Source organism: Megalops cyprinoides, chromosome 21 (assembly GCF_013368585.1).
Source record: "Megalops cyprinoides isolate fMegCyp1 chromosome 21, fMegCyp1.pri, whole genome shotgun sequence".
Lineage (NCBI taxonomy): Eukaryota > Metazoa > Chordata > Actinopteri > Elopiformes > Megalopidae > Megalops > Megalops cyprinoides.
In genome coordinates, this window is record NC_050603.1 from 4,649,983 (window position 1) to 4,657,500 (window position 7,518).

The 7,518-nt window shown below is 50.9% G+C and overlaps 1 protein-coding gene across 1 annotated transcript in view; it reads left to right on the forward strand.

Annotated features, from left to right (window-relative positions):
* macf1a (microtubule actin crosslinking factor 1a) overlaps positions 1 to 7,518 on the forward strand; it is a 189,364-nt gene that overhangs the window by 21,851 nt on the left and 159,995 nt on the right. The gene's annotated exons all lie outside the window — the stretch shown is intronic.

A 7,518-nucleotide genomic window follows, 5' to 3' on the forward strand; every position in this document is an offset into this window, starting at 1 on the left:
TGCGCGTGTTTGCGCGTGTGTGTATGCGTGCGTGTGCGTGTGTGTGTATGCGTGCGTGTGCGTGCGTGTGCGTGTGTGTATGTGCGTGTGTGTGTTTGGGGATTTGTGCAACATGGCTGGCAGCAGCTGCTGCTTGTTTTACCTGTATGAGAGATAATGCAGTGCAGATCCTGCTCTGACACGTCTGACCAGGGTGTGTGTGTGTGTGTATGTGTGTATGTGTGCACATGTGCATAGGTGTGTCACCACAGGGTGTGTCCTTAGAGAAGACTAGACACTCCTCACAGCTGCCCGTGAAATCTGCACACCTGCCAGGACACTGTACGCACGCAATCAGGTTTACACACACACACACACACACTCTCACACACACACACACACACACTCTCACACACACACACACACACACACACACACACACACACACTCTCACACACACACACTCTCGCACACACACGCACACACACGCACACACACGCACACACACACTCACACTCACACACACACACACACACACACACACACACTCACACACTCACACACACACTCACACTCACACACACACACACTCTCACACACACACACACACACACACCTTTCTTCTCAGATGATCTCACTTTACTGTAACTTAACCCCAGACTCCACAAAAGGATGATTAAGTCTGTAGAACAGCTGAAATCGCCACTGTGGATGCTGAATGAGTTTGTACTTGGTTTACACCACGTAAAAACTACGCTTAACTGGCCTGGAAAACCCGTAATTTAATTCTTGCTAATCTCAAAAGCTTTTGAGCATAAACCAAGGAGTATATTTTAAAAATACCTGTGTTCTGCTGGATTTGTTCAGATGTTCACTAGTTTGTCTTTACGTCTGGATTGAATGTAGCGTTTATTTAATGCTGGTGAAGTTTGTCCTAATTGCTAAATGGTATGTGGCCGTACAGCACAGTAAAAACACATCAAAGGTTCTGTGAGAGATTGTGTAGAGGAATGGCCTGTTCATTACAGAACCAGGCGGCTGAGTGCCACACAGCTGTGTGTGTGTGTGTGACCGAGGGGTTGAATGGCGCTTTTTGTTTTTGTGTGTTAGCGGATCTGTGCTGGTTTTACAGGTATACTGTACTCACACACTGTAGCTCCCACACGCCTGTGTCGGTTTGGTCCTGGTCCATCCGAAACTCTGAGAGGAACAGGACCAGTTTACTGGGAGGGGAGTGGGAGGGAGACGGGCTGCGGGAGGAGGAGTTCGAGGGGAGATTAGCGCAAAGAGCAGACGTAGCCTTGAGCGGCATGGCAGCTTTCTCACTTCTATCTCCTATCTGCCCTTTCCATGCAAATCTGGCCGGGGTGGAGGGGAATGGAGAAGGCTGGCTCTGTCTGTTATGTGTGTGCGTGTGTGTGTGTGCGTGCGCGTGTACGCGTGTGTGCACATGCGTGCGCACGTGTGTGTCTAGAGAATGTTCAGAATGTTCAGCGCAGGGAATTGGGAATGTTCAGTAACCAGCTGGGACTACAGCTCACTGACAGAACTACCTGGGATCGTAATAAGATGAGGGAGAGAAGAAAGGAGAAACGGAGAGAGGGAGAGGGAGGGGAGTAGAGGAGTGAGGGTCAGATGGGAGGGGTCGTGGTAGTGACACACCTTTTGAAAGTGGAGGACAGAAAAAAGAGGAACATATGAAATGAGGATGAGAACGGGATAGATCATGAATCTACTACGAGTAGTTTATTTGTATTTGAATTCGTTAACTGGTCACCTCTGGAGAGGGTTTACCTCTGAGAGGAGGAGTAGCTTCTCCCTCCCGTTTCCGCTGAGTCTCGGTGACCTCTGACCCCTGCTGCAGCTCTGTCGGTGACAGTGTGTTGACTCCCTGACCCGCAGGGTGTCTGCTGTAGAGCCGGCCAGTGAGCCAGGCCCTGCTGACCTGTCATTGGCTGTGTGACTCATGGAAAATCCCTGTCTCTCCGCGGTTCCCCTGGGGACAGAGTTGCGCTCACGCAGTTCCTGTACCTTTTTCTCTCTCTCTGCTATTACTCAGCTATCTGAGTGCGCTCTGGAGTGCCCTGTCCTGTCATTCTCTGTGCTGTGCCGCTGTGCTGTAGTGCCCTCCTCCCTGCAGTACTGGCCACAGTGTGTCATACTGCTCCCCGCTGTGCTTTACTCTTCTCCACTGGCCGGTACTGTTCTCCACTGTGTCATACTGTTCTCTCTCTCTCTCTCTCTCTCCCCCCCATGCCCGATGCTGCTCTTCACTGCGCTGCGTCATATGGGGCGAGGTCGCCATGGCAGCCCGTACACGCTCTGATGCAGAGTGCACCGGTGCAGGCTTTCAGCTCTGAATGCGCCGCCGGCATGCCGTATATTCCTCTACTCAGTGCCTGCAGCTCAGACCTTGTTTTAAGGAAATGCACGGAAGCTTTGCTTTCGTAAGCGTGAAGGCCGGTGGGCCGATAAAACGGCAAAACGGACAGGAACAGAACAAAATTTGCATTTTGGTAAATGTTGGCAGGAGGGTATCATTCCCTTCTTCATTTCACAGGTGGGGGGGGGGGGGGGGGGGGGGGGGGAATGCTTTGTACCCCAGGCTATGACAGGCGGATGTGGGATGTGAGGTGGGCCGTGTGGGACACAGCTACACACCTGTATTACATACCCTTTATTACATTAGGAAGGTAGATGCTTTACCAGTGTTGAGTTTTTAGGAAGAGCCGCTCTGTTTTGAGGTAAAAGATGTTTCCCTCTTGCGAGTATCTTTCACCTGTTAAACGAGCACAGTCCTCTCCATGTGGAGGCGTGGAGCTGACGGCAGGGGTGAGCTTCTGCGGGCAGCGGGGGTCTCTGCGGCTACAGCTGCCGTGTTGTCACGGTTACGCCTAGGTCGCGCGGGGCTGCGGCGAATCCGCTCAAAGATCAGAGGAGTCATTCACTCAGACCGCGCCAACAGAGGAGCGGCGGGGGGGGGCAACAAAGGGCAAGAGAAAAAGTTCTGAAAGAGGGGAAGCGGGAGGAGGCTGAGCAGAGAGACGCGCTGTTTTTCAGAGCTGAATGAATGGCATCTTTCTCCTGACCGAGGAGAGCGGGCACTCTGGGTTCTCTCTCTCTCCCTCTCTCTCCCTCTCTCTCTCTCTCTCTCCCTCTCTCTCCCTCTCTCTCTCTCTACAAATCTACCTCTCTCACTCAGTAACTCTCTCTCTCCCCCCCCCCCCACTCACTCACTCAAAGTCAAATTCAAAAAAGCTTTATTGCATGCGATGCCAATGCAACTCTCTCCTTCTCCCCCTTTCACTCTCTCTCTCTCTCTCTCTCTCTCTCCCTCCCTTTCAACACTCTGTCACACTCCGTGTGAAGTGCAAAAAAAACCCAGAAATGCTAGCTGAATGATTTTCTGCTGGGTCAGGCGAACGTAGTGATCAGTAAGAGCAGGAAAAACATCATCGAGGATGATCCCCTCCAGGAGACGGTAAGGCCTGTACAGCGCCAGTCAATGCAGGGGTTCGGATTGATCGTGATTATTACAGACGGATGAAAGACTCGCTCAGGTTTGAATAAATGTGGAGTGTTGATCATGCAGTCTGCCCCCGAGAGGAAACGCAGCTTGGGTTTGGGTGTTTGATCTGACCTGTGCTTCTATTTTCCGTTCTGTCCTGCAGTTGTAAGCTGATAAAGGGCGGTTAAAACTCAAACCCTTCTGTTACTTCCCGCCATGCTTGTTCCCTACACTTTAAAAAGACTGAAAGGATTTCACTGTCTTTAACTTTCTGTCACTTAAACAGATGTGCAGCACACCTGTGGTGACATACGCTTAGCATTAGAGATTAACAGGGAGCGTCAACTTGGAGTGGAACTTTGAATGAACTGATTTAGAAACCATTGGGTTTTATGCCATTAAGAGACAAGTGCAAAAAGATATACCAGTTAGGATTCGACTCGAAATATTCAAATATTCAGTTCCATTATGTGGCAGTGAAGTATGGGCTGTGCTTTTACAGTGGTAATTAGATTTATGGGACAAACAGCCTATAGAAACCTGCCCGCAGCAGCAATTCTGCTGATCTGCAGGAGCATCCTTCAGGGAAATGCCTCTCCATGCTGCAGGGTGAAATTCCTATCACCAATTTACATTCATAACCCAGCCGTTACGCTCAGGAAATACCTACAGACCAGTAAACCCGACTCAGCAGAACAAGGCCGTGGCATGCAAAGAGCTGGGTCCAGACATGGCTGGGCAGAGAGGCCCAGAACACTGCGACCAGACAGGTGGAGAAAGAGACAGAGCTGCTCAATTAGAGGCATAAAAATACACACACGTGTCTGTCTATGTACGTATATCTGTCTGTATATCTGTCTATTGCCTTACGCTGCATTGTATTCATTTAGCAGACTCTCTTATCCAGAGCGACTTCCATCGTAAAAGAGCAGAAGTGTATCCATTCAAGTCGAATGAGCAACAGTGTCAGACCAGGCTAACAACGCTACCAGGCCAGTGAGTGCGAGCATGACGCTATTCAAGCCCTACCACAGGTTAACTTGTGTAACCTGACTACGCAGCCTAGCAACTGAGACAAACCAAGCCAATATTTTAAAATAAACATCACGGAAACGAAATAATTAAGGGTCCTCCTGGGAGGGAGGGTGGAGGTGAGCTCGTGAGGCGCAGTGTACAATCAGCTGTGAAAGCCTGAGAGGCAGTAATCACCGAAGCTTGACTAAATAACTCATTTCTCATTAGCCTTTATTGCTGCTATGATAGTGCTTAATGTAAGGACATTAATTGTTGTTATTGACTGGTAAGCTGTGGCTGAATGTACACTACGTGTAATGCCAGGAAATCGTTATAAATTGAATTGAACTGAAAGGGGGTGATTGAGAGGGAGGGAAAGAGAGAAGGTGAGAGAGAAGGAGAGGAATATGGAGAGAGAAGGTGAGGGAGAGGGAGGAGAAGAGAAAGAGTCAGAGGTGGAGAGCGGTGAAACGATGAGGGTGTGTTGTGTGTAAGTGTGACAGTGTGTCAGTGGTTGAGAGGAGGAGAGTGCGTCAGACTGGAATGCAGCCAGCTTAGAGTTGTGCTGTAATTATAGGAGCTTCTGAGAGAGAATGAGAGTTCAGAGCAGAGCTTTGTGGGTAATTATGTCCTGTTTGGGCGTGGTGCAAGGACTGAAACATCAGACACATACTTAGGAGTATAGTCACACATACATGTACACTCACTCATACACACACACACACACACACACACTCACTCTCTCACACATGCGCGCACGCACGCACGCACACACACACACACACACACACACACACACTCTCCCTTACCCTTTACCCTCAGACAGAAATAAGCACTCACACTCCTCCTCTCCTCAAGGTGAAGTCTCTGTTTTCCTGCAGCCACTGGAAGCTGCATCATCGGTGCAGGTATGTCTCACAGCGGTGTGAGAAGAGCACCGTTAAAGCATCGCCCTTGTTCGTTGTGCTGGAGTCTCACGGGAAAAGCCCCACCACAGGAGTTAATTGCGTGAGCGGCTTGAATGGGGGGGGGGGAACCTGATTAAAGAGGGGGGAAGAAAAGCTGCCATATGATGTAATTGCATTGTGTAAACAGACTGTTTTCCCCTGCTGTTACTGCTGAGGCTAAAGACAGGGGAGAGCTAACGCTCGCTGCAGTGGAAGCAGCTCCTCAGCGTGCCCCCCCCCGGTTATTCGCACGGCGGCGCAGGGTGCAGGTGAATCGATATCGCAGCTCCTGATCAGGTAATTGCTTCTGAGGCCGGTTGTCTCCCTCCCCTAGGACTGCGGCCCTGCTGCTGCCTCTGAGCCAGCCTCTGCTGCAGCCTCCCAGGGCTCCCTCTCCCGACAGGAAGAGAGGAGAGACTGCGCAGTCCTGAGGAGCGAAACGCGTTTCCCTCAGTCTCACCCGGAGGCGGTACTCTCCCCGGATACACGCTCATCTGGGCAATCTCCTGGTGGTTTTAGCCTGGATGTACCTCCATCGATGTAGTCTCCTGGTGGTTTTGGCCCAGATATACACTCATTTGGGTAGTTTCCTGGTGGTTTTGGCCCGGATATACACTCATGTGGATAGTCTCCTGGTTGTTTTGGCCTGAATGTACCTACATCTGGATAGTCTCCTGGTTGTTTTGGCCTGAATGTACCTACATCTGGATAGTCTCCTGGTGGTTTTGGCCTGGATGTACCCTTACCTGGGAAGTCTCCTGGCATGCTGGGCATGACTCATTCACACATGGAGATCCCTGTAGTGAAGGTTTTGAAGGAAAGAGGTGCCTGTATGGGCCACAGTGATCAGGGACCCGTTTCCTCTTACTGATAGGACCACTGTTCACCAGAATGCCTGTCTTCTGGTACTCTTAGGACCACTGTTCACCAAGACACCTGTGTCTTGGTAGTTGTAGGCCCACTGTTCACCACCAGGGCGGCAGCAGACAGCCAGAGGGGAAAGGGAAAGGGAGAGATGAGGGGTGGAGATGTGAAGAGGCATGTGCTGAATTAGGAGGGGGGGTGGGGGGGGGGGGGGTTAAGAGCTAAGAGGGGGAGTCTCTGAGAGGCAGGGGGATGAGATGCTGCGAGGCGGTTGAGTGAGGAATGAATAAGATGAGACAGCGATGACTCTGTGATTGATGGGCTTGATGGGAAACTCAATACACAGCGATTTTAACAGTTGTTCCCCCTCACGGGCACAGTTGCCGCTCATGCCTTAGAGGTGGGGAGTGAGGGGGGGGGGGGTGTCTGCGGTTATGGGGTGTGCCAGGACGGGACTGTTTTTGGGGTGAAGTCCGATCGGAATGCGCAGGAGTGGCCCCCACGAAATTCCTCCTGTATCCCCACACCCCCAGGTTGGAGTGCCCCCTTGTCTACTCGCGGATAACAGCTGCTGTTTTACAGAGAGGCTGGGAGGGTGATGGAGGGCAGGGCCGGGGTAAAATCTCGCTGACGAGGGTGCATTGCAAACCGTACGCGTGTGTGCGTGGTGTCGTGGAGTCTCTTCCTTTTTTTTTTTTTTGGTTCGCCAAAGATTGATCCAGAGAACCGATACATCCGTTCCTCCCCCTCGTTAATTATCCAGGGTGATGTCACCCGCCCCGTATCGCTAGTGCTTCCGCTGTGGGTAATTAACTAATGAAGTGAGGCCTTTGGTAGCTAACGAGGCTGAAGAGTCCAGGGCTACCTGGGATCCCGTGCGTGCTATCCCAGATGACCTTGCAGCTAATGGGGCACAGAGAGAGAGGAGAGAGAGGGGGAAGGGAGAGCTTCACTAAAGGCTGCAACAGAGGGGCTCTTCGTTTGATTTACAAAGAGACAGCGCTAATAAAGAACTTCATGATTATAGTGCCACCCCCTACACGCACACACACACACAGACACACAGGAGAACATTAGGTCTGCTCTGTGAAGCCGGAAAAACCATCATAATAAAAAAGGTACTTTAGTCATAAAGCAATGTGTAATGTACGCTGATCATATACGTCTGCCATTACTATGACTGCAGGGTCATTTGAGACTAAAATG